The 14922-nt window shown below is 40.9% G+C and overlaps 1 long non-coding RNA gene across 1 annotated transcript in view; it reads right to left on the reverse strand.

Moving 5' to 3' along the window:
- Nucleotides 1-315: 315 nt before the first annotated feature.
- The window catches only part of LOC113898721, a 45623-nt gene continuing 31016 nt past the window's right edge, over nucleotides 316-14922 (reverse strand). Inside the window, exons 2-3 of the long non-coding RNA XR_003512733.1 lie at nucleotides 2136-2252; nucleotides 316-469 (exon numbers count right to left, since the gene is read on the reverse strand). This is a non-coding gene — a long non-coding RNA (uncharacterized LOC113898721). The remainder of the gene's footprint in view (nucleotides 470-2135; nucleotides 2253-14922) is intronic.

The raw sequence follows: 14922 nt of genomic DNA on the forward strand, positions 1-14922 counted from the left end.
GTCAGGCTCCACCGACTCAACAACACATATGCGGCAAAATGATGAGTCGGTGGTCCTGAATGAGGCCTTCTCAGCAATGAAAAGACCCTCTAAGATGTCCATGGGAAGAGTAATCTACCTTACTCAAAATACCATTTTAAAAGAAAGATCTTGAATGCTTAGTGTATTTAAACTTTAATGACAAATCCTCAGAGTATTCTAAGTATAGAAGAGAATGACAGGAATGAAAAGACATGGCTAAGGTTGAAAAACATCAGAGAGAGTCTAGAAAGAAAAGCAGAAACTGGGACTAAATCAAACTAAACACACACCAAAGCAGCTATTGAACTTTTTAGTTCTACAAAGATGTACATTTTGTCAAATTGAGAGATCAACTCGAAAAAGCCTGACACAAGGTCTCACATATTTAGCTGTTCAAATCATTTCTTCTCTTCTTGGGCATTAACTCAGAGCAAGTTTTCTGGAAAATCTGAAAACAAAGCAAAAAATAACACTTTTGCGTTAACCATTCCCTTTTCTCCCACCCTCCCTACCACCTTTCCCTCCTTCCTTCCTTCTTCCTTCCCCCTCTCCCTTCCTCCCTTGAAGATATGTCTCCCTGAAATGGAAATCGTGCTGCATCTCTAACCTAATGATGAATGAAAGCACCACAAAGTTGGCTTTTATATCAGAATAGGGAATAGACCCAAATAAAATTGTGTCATAAATAAAATTTGTGGAAGTGACTTGTAAGTTATAAATGCAAGCATTATTCTTCTCACCCAGGGGGCATTCAATACATTCCTTATGATAAAGAATTCCTAAGTGTTCACTAAAATTTTAATGTCTTTCCTGTCACTTATTACTGACAGATGCCATAGGGCATTTTGTCTAAAATTTAATAAAGTCAACGCTCATCAAGAAATCAATTAAAATGCAAGCTGTCCGCAGGCTGACTCCCGCCCTAGGTGATGAGGATGGTGCATTCTCCTCAGACCAAGCATATCTCTGTGGTGATTAAGCAATTCTCAAAAGTTGTGAGTATCCCAGGATACCACCCATGACTGTCACAGAACACTAATTTGTTCTCCCAAGCAGAGTGCTATACCAAATTTTATTCATGCTACCCATCATTTCTCTTCCTCAGAACGTATTAGGGGGTGATGACAATATTGGCATTTTAAGGGAAAAATTAAAGAATTTTTTACAGAATTATAACCAATGACTGCATACAAATGACACCCAAAGGAAACAATGAAATACCTGTGTTCTCAGTCAGAATGTTTGCTGCTAATAAACAAACAGCAAAAGGATCTTAGGCAACACAAGTGTTCTGATATGAGTGTAAATCATCATCGCTAGGTTACAAGATCCTCAAATAATATTTGCATAGCACTTGACATTTACAAAACACTTTTATATATATTCTCAATTTGTTATCAAAGCAAAACTATAAAGCTGTATTTTGCTATTGCCAATTTAAGCACAAGGATATGAAAACTGAAAGAGGATATATGACTTGTTCAAACTCAAGGAACCAAGCAAAGGCAACACTGGATTCAAACTCAGAATGTAAGACTCCAGGTAAATCTACCTGTCCCATTCACTTATTCTGCTGCCTCTGTACAACTCTGTAAGACATTAGAAACTGTAAAGATAATGACAGGCACAGTACAAGTTCAGTAGTCTTTAGAATAAAGAATTCAGTAGTCCTAGACTTCTGGACTGAGAATTTTGATTGGGTCCATTCAGCATGAGAATGTCAGTGATAAGGCCTTCTCTTTGGTCCCAATTCCTCTGCATGAAAACCTAAGAGCTTCAATTTTATCCAGCCTATAACACTTAGGGCCTATGTTTAAAATTAAAAAGGTTCTGCTCCTCTAGGCTTGGTTCAAGTGCTGAACATGTGACAATGCAGAATCCTGGGCCTCATTCCAAGCCTATTAAATTAGAATCCACATTTTCAAAAGGTCCCAGGAGATGCATATGCATTAAAATTTGAGGACCAAAGCTCTGGTATAAATCTCCCTGGAATTTACATTCTAGTAGACTCAGGGTCCTGCCACTGTCAGAAGCTTAGGACTATGGGCCAAATATCTCCTAATTTTATGGTGATTAGATGTAACTCTAAATTCAGTTTCTCAGTTGATACTCACATCTGTCTCAGCATGTTTCCCTCTCAAAGGAATAAGAAGAACACAGTGGTCAGCCAGAGCAAATAAAGGACAAGCAGAGTTGAAGCTAGGTGGCTTGCCATTTTCTGCAATAGAATACTGAAAAGACAGCATTAGAGAATTGGCAGAATGTTTTAACATATTAAAAATATCTCTGTTCAGAGAGAATGGTTTCTTGATTAATGAATTCCCTTATTACCAAAGGAGTGAAGTGCTACGTGTCGGTCCCAGGCTTCTACAGCCCTGACAAGCAGCAGGGACTAATCTGTAAGCGTCAACAAAACATACTACATGAGTCATCTGGAAGCTTCAGTATATACGTCAACATATACTTTACATCTAATTATGATGTACTTTCTAGATGATGCATATTATTGTGAAATGGTAATCTGCCTAAGGAAAACAAATAATTCAGAAGTCTGCATCAGGTTTCAAAAGTTGCTATCATACATAACTAGAAGTCAATGATAATTTTGGAGATTTGTTCTCAGAAACTAAGATTGTGGGCTTAGGAGGAAAGCAGGCATCTCACATTGCAATGAAACTGTGAACAATCAGGTGGAGCATCAAGTCCAAGTGAGCACAGCCTGAGGAACTGATCAAATCTGGTGTCAGCTGAACACCAACCACAAGGAAGATCCAAAAGGAAGGGTTCTGCAGTTAACTAACCACAGCTGTGACAACTAGACCCCAACTGATGCCCCTCCTGGCATCAGAACCCATTTTCTTAGCAACAAGTGAAGTCCATTCTAACTATAACTGCTCACCGTGAAAACAACATGGCTCAACTCAAACAAAATCCTGCTGCAACTGTAAAATAAAGGTTCTGAAAGAAAAAGCAGATCCTGGAATTCCCTAGTGGTCCAGTGGTTAGGACTTAGGACTCTCACTGCTGGGGGCCTTGGGTTCGATCTCTGATTGCGGAACTAAGATCCCACAAGTCATGTGGCTGGAAGAAGCCTTGGTTGATATTAGGCAATTAATTAATACTTGTTTAAAGATCGTGAATGAAGGAATCAATAAAACAACAATGGAGGCAGTGATTATTGTTAATCCCATACCAGCTTACTATCTAGAGTCATCTCTTCTGCTCATATGTTGAAGATATTTTCTTTCACAGCAGCAATGAGGCACCAAAGTCAATAACATGGAAAAACTTTTATCTTCCAAGCATCATGCTGGAATGGGTAGCATACACAGAATGAATGATACATATTGTTTTAATTGCAGCCAATTTTAGTACACTTAAGTATAATTTGCAATGCAGGAAATTCGGAAGTAAATTTATATTTGTCACAATACTTCCTAAAGCCAAGCATGTGTCTTGAAGGAAAGAAGCAAAGTTTAGCCTGTAATTAAAGGAAGAATTGCAAGCCAGGGCACATAAACGTATCCTTACACAGTATAAAGAGGAGTATTGATGAGCACTCTCATCTGCTGGGGTCATACATGTGTGCTAAGTCACTTCCACCGTGTCTGACTCTTTGGCGACCCCATGGACTGCAGCCCACCAGGCTCCTCTGTTCATGGGATTTCCCAACAAGAATACCAGAGTGGGTTGCCATGCCCTCCTCTTCTAGAGGATCTTCCAGACCCAGGAATTGAACCAGCATCTCTTAAGTTTCCAGCATTGGCCGGAGGGTTCTTTACCACTAGGGCCACCTGGGAAGCCATTTGAGGTCATATCAGCACACAATTATCCAGGTGTCCAGATATGGTATTACACAGATGATATGAGATCCATATCTCATATCTATTGATCTCATAGTTTCTAAACATTACATAAAGCTTTCAAGAGCTATCAAAAAATTCAGGATTGGAAAACTTAATATCAAGAAACACTTACTGAGAACTTGCTAAGTATAAGGCACTCAGGAATATCAGTGGTAGAAGTAAGATATCTGCATTAGCTATAAAAGCAACCATATTCATGAGTACTTCTTTTATGCTCCATTTAAATCACTTTTGAAATTACATTTTGGTTGGAGAAAATGATATCCTCACTACCACTTATGCATTTTCACATGAATCCAACTGTATCAGTCACAGGATAGTCCTTGTTAAATAAAGAATAATTAGTTCCTTTTATAAAATGGATGCAATAATTCAAAAGAATAGTAGCCATCATCTCTTGGGGGAAAAGTGAATTAGCAAAAGGAAAGTCTGTCAGAACATTCAACATGTGATATTAGTAATGCAGTAAGAGGTAACCTCTTTGGGAAGAGGTTAGGGTTGAAATGGAAGACAAATTTACCAGAAAGAAGCATCAGAACACTGGGTATTTCTATATTCACAAGAATAATTATTAAGGCAATGTATTATGATAAAATATCTGTAGCTCCTGTCCAAGGACATCAAGAATGACCAAATTAGAGCAAGTTTATGCTTCATCCAGGACAGTGTTCAGCCTCTAAACACGGTAATTAGTAAATGTTTACCTGAGTTGAAAAAGAAACCAAACACCTATCCCTAAAGCTGTACACTGCATATCCCCAGTGCAGCATCTTATGCCACAGCAAGCATTTTTGTGAAGAAAACTGTTTGAAAACCTGTTAGCAGAAAATCCAAGGTACAGAAAGTATGCAAACCTAGCCAAAGAATTTTAAAATGTTCTTCATGTTATGGGTGTATTGTGAAGACATGGAAAAGAAAAAAGGAAACAGAGGTGGGGAAAGAAAGGCAAAAATGGAGGGGAGGAAAACAGTCATCCCTATGCACTCTAGTGTCCCCTGAATTTCTAAATTAAATTCAGAATGAAAGTTTCCAAAATAAAAAAATGCCAACCAATATGACTGTTAACAACAGCAAAATCATCTCTATTACATATTCAGCTTTTTTTTTCCTAAGCCTAATTCTAGAGACTAAAAGTGTGACCACAGAGGACATAGACTTGAAATGAAAATAATGCCTTTATTAGATGTATAAAGGTGAAGCACATCCCAGCAAAAGAAGATGACATTGCTGAAAGGATTAACTTTGAAGTGATAAGGAAAAATGAACAGGGGAGGAGAAGAAAAGAATTGGAAGAAATGGAGCAGCAAGAACATTATTTCATGTAAATTAAAATTAAATGTAAAAGGATGACAGTAGTTCTGATCTTGTCAGGCTGAGATATTTTGGTGGCAGACAGTAATAGGAGAATTATAAGCAATTTGCAAACCACGGGTCTGCAAGCATGCACATTTCTCCTCTCTTATGATTATTAATCAAGTTTTTTTTTCCACCAAGAAAAACAAACTCCCAAATATCAGTTTCATGAATCCCTGCCAAAATCAGGAGCAATCTGGTCCCTGCCAGTGACAGACAGCCCCTGCCAACCACAGGCAAAGTTTGACAATGGCTGCATTGCCTCTGATGATGCCTCCATTTGATAACGTGCTTCCTGGAGCTATGTTTCAGACAGGTGCAGATTGCCGCTGTCTCCATGCTTTCTCTCTGAAGCAGCAAATGTCCCCTACCCTCTCCCTGCCCTGGGTATAGCCCTCTGGCCTGGGGTTGTTCATTCCACAGATGGGATCCCTCCCTCACCCAACTCTCTTTCTATAGATCCACACAAGGGTCTGTTCCTATCTCTTTTCCTCTAATAGTTGATACATCATCCTTATTCTGTGCCATGAATCTTGACATATATTAATACATTAAAATTATTTCATCCTCAAAAACAATATTTAATCCTCAAAACCACCTTATGTGGTTTGCACTACTATGACCCTCACTTTACAGGTGAAGAACCTGAGCAAAGAATGAATAATGACTTCGCCAAGTTACACTCCTAGGAAAGAATCTGAACTCAGGGAAGTCTAAGTGCAGAGCCGGTCCCATTACTTCATGGCAAATAGATGTGGGAAACAACGGAAACAGTGACAGACTTTATTTTCTTGGGCTCCAAAATCACTGTGGACAGTGACTGCAGCCACAAAGCACAAGCTGGAATCCAGATTGCCAGGAGAAATATCAATAACCTCAGATATGTAGATGACACCACACTTATGGCAGAAAGCAAAGACCTAAAAAGCCTCTTGATCAAAGTGAAGGAGGAGAGGGAAAGATGGCTTAAAATTCAACATTCAGAAAACTAAGATCACGGCATCTGGTCCCATTACTTCATGGCAAATAGATGGGGAAACAGTGGAAACAGTGAGAGAGAGACTTTATTTTGGGGGGGGCTCCAAAATCACTGCAGATGGTGAATGCAGCCATGAAATTCAAAGACACTTGCTCCTTGGAAGAAAAGTTATGACCTACCTGATTGATTGATTGATTGCCTTCGCTCAGTCATATCTAACTCTTTGTGACCCCATGGACTGTAGCCTACCAGGCTCCTGTGTCCATGGGATTTTCCAGGCAATAGTACTGGAGTGGATTGCCATTACCTTCTCCAGGGGATCTTCCCGACCCAGGGAAGATGACCAACCTAGACAGGATATTAAAAAACAGAGACATTACTTGCCTCCTAAGGTCTGTCTGGTCAAAGCTATGATTTTCCAATAGTCATGTATGGATGTGAGAGCTGGACCATAAAGAAGGCTAAGCACCAAAGAATTGATGCTTTTGAACTGTGGTGTTAGGGTCCCATGGACCACAAGATCATCAAACTAGTCAATCCTAAAGGAAATCAACCCTGAATATTCATTGGAAGGCCTGATGCTGAAGCTGAAACTACAATACTTTGGCCACCTGATGCATAAAGCCAACTCATTGGAAAAGACCCTGATGCTGGGCAAGATTGAAGGCAGGAGGAGAAGGGGATGAATGAGAGAATGAGATGGTTGGATGGCATCAGTGATTCAATGGGCATGATTCTGAGCAAGCCCCAGGCGATGGTGAAGGACAGGGAAGACCAGCATGCTGCAGTCCACGGGGTCACAAAGAGTCAGACAAGACCAAGCAGCCGGACAACAACATGGAAGTCTGGTCCCAGAGAGTCCTCTCTTGTAACAGTGGAATTATATAGCACCTACTTCTTCTATTCAGCATTATTTATTCTAGCATTATTACATGCAAGCTACTGTGCTAGAAGCTAAAGATGAGTAAAAAAAGATACAGCATCTTTTTCTTGGAAGCTGTCAACTTGGGGTGACAGACAAAGAATAAGTGACCCAGTAGTGTCACTACAGTGGAAGTGTTCTAAGGAGAGAAACACATGGTTAGGGAGAATAACCAAAACAATTGAAAAGAGGATCATGCATCTCCAGGACCTGAGGGATGAGAAGGCACCAGCTATACAATGGAAAGAACATGGGCAAAGGCCCAGAGGTAGGAAAAAGGCTTCCCATTTCTGGGAATGTAAAGGAAAGTGGTGTGATGAGAGCAATGTGGATGAGGAGAGAAATGGAGTAAATCAGATGATGCAAAACATTACCGTCTATGCAGGGAGTTCAGTTTTGAATGTGTTATATATACTTGATCTTGAGCCTCCACCTTTGTGTAAAATCTAAGTATGACTTGACTAGCCCAAAGTAGCAGACAATAATAGAATCCTCAGAGATACTTGGCAATCTGGGAGACATCTTATTTTCCTAGGTGAGGGCTCTGACAAGGGAATTGCCAGAACTACATACCACCCCCTGGTGTGGCTGCAAAACACAAAGCTTATTTCTGAGAAAGAGCCTGAGGCAACCAAACCAAAATCAATTCTTTGTGCAGCCAGGAATGGCTTGAAAGAGAAGCCCAATGTCACTGGCTACTAGAATCATGCAGAAGAGATGAATGGAAAGCCCTGAGATATCTTACGGTGATAACACGAGACCATACTGCAGCAGAGAGCTCTGCATTTCCCCACCAGATCGTAACAGTGATACTTTCAGTGATGGCAGCAGGGAGCAAGACCTAAGACCAGACAGCATGGGTGACATCCCAGTTCATGGATGGCTGAATGGAAAAAGGACATCTTGGACCAGATACCTCCCTCTGATGCCAGATCACGGATGCCACTTTGAGGAGAAGGCAAAGGATGGAGAAAAATTCTGAGTTAGCTCAGTTTACATCTAAAACTGATAGAGAAAGCAAGAAGGTGATAAAGTTTATCTGAAAAATTACAAACAATGTTTTACCTTTAAGCAGAATATGAATTAATTAGTTTTGAAATGTAGCTCTATTTCTTCAAATACCTAAGCAAACTTATTTGGAAATTTTCACTGACTATAGTAGGAATGGCTTCCTGGCCTTTACCAACCAGTTCCCTTCACGGTTTTCTAGGAGATTCTGCAAGGGGTTTCACAGGGGGACATAAACGTTCAGTCTATAACATCCTCTTTTTTCTCCTTCTTTTTTGCCTCTAACTCTTTAAGGTAGACTTTAGATGGTAGCTTAAATATTAGCTCCTCATTCACTCATTCATTCATCCGTTCATTCATTCAAAAAATATTTATGCAGGGCCTGTTATGTACTTCCCTGGTGGCTCAGTGGTAAAGAATCCGCCTGCAAGACAGGAGATGCAGGTTCAATCCCTGGATCAGGAAGATCCCCTGGAAAAGGAAATGACAACTCACTCCAGTATGCTTTCTGGAGAAATCCTATGGGCAGAGGAGCCTGAGAGGCTACAGTCCATGGGGTCACAAAAGAGTCATACACAAAGAGCTAACAACAACAACATTATGTGCTAAGTCCTGGTTCTAGGTTGCTGACAAAATAGCAGAAAAGGAGAGGAATAAGGTCATTAAGCTGACACTTATTAAAAACAGGGAGCAGGAGCGTATGCCACAAAAATCAATAACCATGTGCAATGCTTAAAATAATCCTGGGTTATCTGATATAGAACAAATGGGTAAGTACCATAGTCGTTTCTGTAGTCGTAGCAGAAACTAACTTCAAAATTGGAAGTCCCATTATACCAAGGTCTATTATTTACATCATTCTACCTTTTGTGAGATTGTAATATCGCTAATAGTTATTTAGTTGTAACTCTGCTTAACTTGCCACATGAAACCAATTAACAGTGTGGTATAGGGAGCAGTACGGTGGATTAAAAAGGTCAGAGGCTTCAAAGTCAGGAGATGAGGGCTCTAATTCTTGATCTGCATTCTGCTAGCTGTGTGCCCTTGGTAAGTCATTTGACATGAAACCTCACCTTACCCAACTTCAGTATAGGAATAATAACATGTAACTCAAAGTTTTGTTATGCATATCAAAATAACAGTAAAATTAAATATTATATGTTTGTTTGGTTTGATTATGGAGTCTCAACTCATTGAATTATAAATCTGGAATCATTTTACTGTTTTCCCAAATAATACCAGTCAAGTGTCTCCTTTCAACCCCATTCCACTCAGGTACAAGCTTCTTACAGATCTCTCCTTCTGCTTATAACATTTTTCAGGATGGCTAAGATTCTCTCATATCTTACAATTTTCTCTCTTCCACAAAAGCAGGACACATAGTAAGAGGAAATGACTGGCAGTGGGGAGGAAGGGAAGTGATCTCCGGAGACATCTCCTCCCAAATTTCAGGGGCAGTAAAAGGAGGCTTGGAGACAACTGACCACTAGAGCGACCACAATGCCTGTGACAAATCCACCATTCATTCTCTTTCTTCCAGTTGTTGCTATTTCCCTAGAACAATGATTGCTTATCAATACCACCTTTGAAAGCGAGATCCAAACGTTGACTCTCTGTAGGTTCTTGGAGGGTACTTTGGGCCTCCTCCTGCATGGTCCCTCAGTTAGGAGACCAGGCTGAAGCTAAGTTTATTCCTCCACGCCCCAATAGCCACAGCTGTGGCCTCCTCATCCAGAAGTTGCCACACTCTGCCCAGGTCACAACCACCATGAGCAGCGGTTTTCCTTTACACAGAAGACACACATATTCTTTCCAAACGTTGGGAACAAAGCTGAGCCTCTGTCACTCCACTCACAGACACCTCTGTCATCTCTCTTCTGCCCTCTATCCAAGTCCAGAACCAGCAGGTAGTAGGTGGGCTCAATGGAGAGTTGCTTTCAGGACAAAGCTCATCAGCTGTAGACCTCTTGAGAGGAAGAACTCATGCATTCACTCCCAACAACCCCCCATTACTCCAACGTCAAAGCCCCCCATGGCATCGCCCTCACGTAAGATTAATGCCAAAATCCTTATCATAAGAAGCTTCTAGTCATAGCAAATTCTCACCCACACCACCACACAAGCCATGTCCCATGCCATTCCCACCCCTTGCCTCACTATCTTCTTTACAATCATCAAACATGCCATGCTACTCCTCACTCAGTTACAGACAAAGAGCACTCAAGACAGAGTTCTGAGGAACACCAATATTTTGTGGTGGGTTAAAGGAGGTGGTTGTTGGTGGTGTTCAGTTGCTAAGTCGTGCCTGACTCTTTGTGACCCTGGGGACTGCAGCACTCCAGGCTCCTCTGGGTTAAAGGAGAAGACAGCAAAGGAAAAAGAGGTGAAATATCCAGTGAGGAAGAAAGAACACCAGGAAACACGATATGCAGAAGCCAAGTAAGGACTGTGTCTCTAAGTAAAGTGAGTGCTCGACCATATTAAATGCTGCTAAAATGAAGCCCCAGAACTGGTCTTTGAATTTGACCAGCTGAAGGAGACTGAAGATCCTGAAATAAATGTTTAATAGAGTAGTGAGGACAGAAGGCAGACTAAAGTAGTATAAAGGTGAATATGAGGTGAAGAATTAGATAATCTTCAAGATAATTATACTTGATACTAGGAATAATATTTATTGGCACTTAAATTATTGGACATACTCTTTGCCAGATACCATGCTAAGTGCTTTACAAGCATTTTCTCATTAAGTCCTCACAGTAACACTATCAGGCAAGGAAACTGAAATCTAGAGGGAGTTAAGTAAATTGTCCAAACACAGCTAAGAAGCTGTGGCTGATGAGTGGCCCCCAATGATACTCAAGTCCTAATCGCTGGAACCTCTAATGTTACTTTATATGCAGACATAAGGATGTGAGGTGGGGATAACCAGGGTTATCCAGATGGGCCCTAAATGTGGTCAGAATTGTCCAGAGAGAGGCAGAGGGAAAACTGATACAGGAGAGAGAAGACACTGTTGTAGCCTCAGCAGAGACTCGAGGATGCTCCACCACTGACTTTGAAGGGAGGGGCTCTCAGGCCACAGAATGCAAGGAACGAAATGCTAAAACCATAGGAATGCAAGGCTTCCAAACGGAGCACTGCCCTGAAATTAAGGACCTTAATTCCAGCCCAGGAAACTGCTTTCAGACTTCTGATCTCCAGAACTATAACAGAATAAATGCATGTTGTTTTAAGCCACCAAGTTTGTGGTAATTTGTTATGGAAGCCATAGGAAACAATGGCATGGCTGTGATCCTTTCTCTAACACAACTGAACAATACATCCAAGTGTCCCACATATGGAAAACAAAGAGATGGCAGGAAAGGAAAGAAAGGAAGAGAAGAGAAAAGAGAAGTGAAGAGAGGATGGGGGAAGCAGCGAACAAGTGGAGAGGGAGAGGAGGGGGAGAAGAGGACAGGACGGAATAAGACTGCAAATATTCTTGAAGTGACAACAGAGCAGAGCACAGCACCTTCATGTCAGGGAATATTATCCCAACTCAGACTGAGCTGGCGTTTGTCCCACAGCTGAGAGTTCGCTCCAGGGGATTAAATCACAGTGCAGACTAATCTATAAACCCTGTGGCATCATAACTAAAGTGAAACCAGACTGGCGTAGGCCTATACTTTGGAGGTCGATTGGTTCAGTAACTGTTGGTGTGGTTACTAAATGGCAATATTACAGAGTAAGAGGTGAAGATTTAAAAAAAAAAAAAAACTATAAAAAAACAAAAATGACTTGTTTCTGCATCAGCAACTCAAGCATGGCCTTAATTTACCTTTTTTTTTTTTGCCAAGTCACATAGCATACAGGATCTTAGTTCCCAGCCTAGGGATAGAACCCAGGTCTCCTGAAGTGAAAGTGTAGAGTTCTATCAACTGGACCACCAGGGAAGTCCCTAATTTGCTTTTTAAGATATATTCTGCCAGTTCCTTTTTTCTTTTTATCTTGTTATTACTTATTACTGGATATCATTTGCTATAATTATGTTGCGACGTTCACTTAATATGCTATAATAAGCTACTTTCAAAAAGCAATTTTATAAACTTGAATATCTTATTTAATTTCATGTTTAAATAATTCACTGGCATATATTAATCAGAAACAACATCTCAAAAGATATTTCTTTGAGATAGTTAATACAAAGAAAAGAGGTTTAGAAAGAAAACGAATGATTTGGGTGCCTAAAACTATCTCTCAAACAACTTGAGACTAACGGCAACTTCTGTCCCTTGGATTCAAGGGTGTATCTGAGAATGAAGTAGACTGAATCTATAACCCTGACTCGCTGCACTCGCACAAGATTCTCTTCCTAGTTGAGGTTAGTGTTACATCAATTTTTCCTAAGGAAATTAGATACTTCATTTTGAAGTTCTCTAAGATTTGGAAGAGATTAGAATAGAAACATGTGGAGTCCATATATAGATTTTGAATACACACAGAACAGTAATTTTCCAAATTTGCTAACGAGTAGTCCTCATATTACAGAGTTGAAAACTATATTTTAAGGGAGAATAAAGAATTAGCAGTGATGCAGGGGAAGGTACATTGGTGGGAAGAACTGCATTTAATTCAGTTTCTCCTTTTCAAAAACAGAAAGGGAAATAGCAACCAAATAATACAACCTGAAAAGGTCTTTGTGCTGAAATCCATGTAGACAGCATTATCCTCCCTTCTGAAGATTTATCCCCCTTCACAAAAGGGCAGAAGGAGTGCTCGCAGTTTCTGTCACCCAAAGGCGCGAGTAACAGTGACATCTAGTGGCATATGGTGATATAGGATGGAGAATCAAATGCTCAGCAAGAGCCAAGAGCAAAACCTGGGAACCACAGAGCTACATTCAAATTTCCTGATTCATGTGGCAATGAAGCTGTATTCCAATGGAATCAGTGAGTCCCTTCTCTGGGAAAATGACATTGTCCTGGGTCAACAGTTGGAAAAGTCACTCAGTATTCATTGCTGGGGAATGTGAAGCCAGTAGGCAGATCACATCACCTCGGTCTTGGAATTGGAGAGGTGGCAGCAGGATTACCAGGGTTTTTTTAAAAAGCATTATCAACATGGATCCAAACAGGTTATGCTCCTCAGATAGGAGAAAGGCAGCTCAATATACTTCTGAATGCCAACCCTAAAAATCTATCCAAAGATATTCAATTTCACTTTTCTTTCTTGTATGTCTCTACAGACTATTTTCTCCTGTCAACAGAAGAGGCCACCTCAGGCTGTCCTCTAACAGCTGACACTGGCACTCCGTCCTTTGGGTTAGACCTATGAGCTGCACCACTCTGCCCCGCTCTGCCTGGGGTGCCAGCCACAGCATCCTTTTGTCTGGTTTCCAGGTCAATAATCTCTCCTGGCATCTGCCTATTTCACCCCTTCCATCCTCCTCCCCCTCCATCAAGAAATTTAATTCCAAGTTGGCAGGCAGAAGGTCAGAAATCTTTGAAAGCCGCAATTTCCCTCACCCACGCTCGGGGCTCGCCTCTTGCACATTCTGCCAACTTACTGCTCTCCCTCCTCTGTCATATCCTGTATCTCTGCCATGCCCAGGCTGTCACCTGAATCTTGCTCTCACATCTGCTTCCCTCCCCTTCCTCAGCAGCAGGGCTATCTTTTAATAGTAACATCCTGCCATGTCTGTCCCAAAGGCCCAGGGCATCGTGTCATCCATCCTGGGACCAGCAGCCTCTTCAGAGCTATCGACTCTGGGACTTGCCTCTGTCAGAGGTGTTGAGAGGCCTGGAGCTGGCCCACAGCACCTGGGGAAGGAGAACTGACAGTCCCCCGAAACCCACACAATCACACCTCTGCAAATGGACCAGGTTGAAGCAAAAGACTGCAGGCTGGAGTGACAGAAAAGACAAGGACAAAGCCACACCGAACCCCAATAGGTGACAGTTTTATTTCCTTTTATATGTCAAAATGACATATTCAGGACTACTTTAGAACAGTCTGTTGGCCAAAGGAAAAAAATTAAATATCTGGCATGATTTTTGCCCACTACAAAGGAATTTTTTTAAATGCATGCACTGGGTATTTTACACCTTTTTTGTTTTAGAAAGGGGACCATGTTACTGTTTAATTTTGAAAATACAAATCGTACGGAAATGATATCCTGAAAAAATAGGATTTTATCTCACTTGTTCTTAACTTCTTATAACCATTACGTCATCACTATCAATTCTCCCCTAAAAGAGCAAAGATACCTGAGCTACCTACAAAAGGCGCTAAAGAAAATGACAGCAGGAAATTCGCTAGTGGCCCAGTGGTTAGGACTTGGGGATTTTGTGCGCTGGGCCTGTGTTCAATCCCTGGTCAGGGAACAAAGATTACGCAAGCCATGTGACATGATCAAAAGAACCTAAAACCAAAAAAGAGAGGGAGAGATCAGAAGGCAATTATCATCTATGATAAAAATATCCACTGAGCAGAAGTTGAAAATATGACTCCAAAATCTGTGAAACTAGGAAAATGTTTACTTGTAGCAACTCAGAAAAGATGGATAAATAACTAACTAGTAAGAAAAAAATGAAGTTACAAAAAAGTTTCTTTAGTATACTTTAGAGATATTATTATTTTTGTGTCACACTGCTGTACACATAACATAGTGTCGTATTTAAACTGGGGTATACCTTATATAGGGCTTCCCTCATAGCTCAGTCGGTAAAGAATCTGCCTGCAATGCAGGAGACCCGGGTTCAATTCCTGAGTCGGTAAGATCCCCTGGAGAAGGA

Source organism: Bos indicus x Bos taurus, chromosome 1 (assembly GCF_003369695.1).
Source record: "Bos indicus x Bos taurus breed Angus x Brahman F1 hybrid chromosome 1, Bos_hybrid_MaternalHap_v2.0, whole genome shotgun sequence".
In the NCBI taxonomy this organism is placed as follows: domain Eukaryota; kingdom Metazoa; phylum Chordata; class Mammalia; order Artiodactyla; family Bovidae; genus Bos; species Bos indicus x Bos taurus.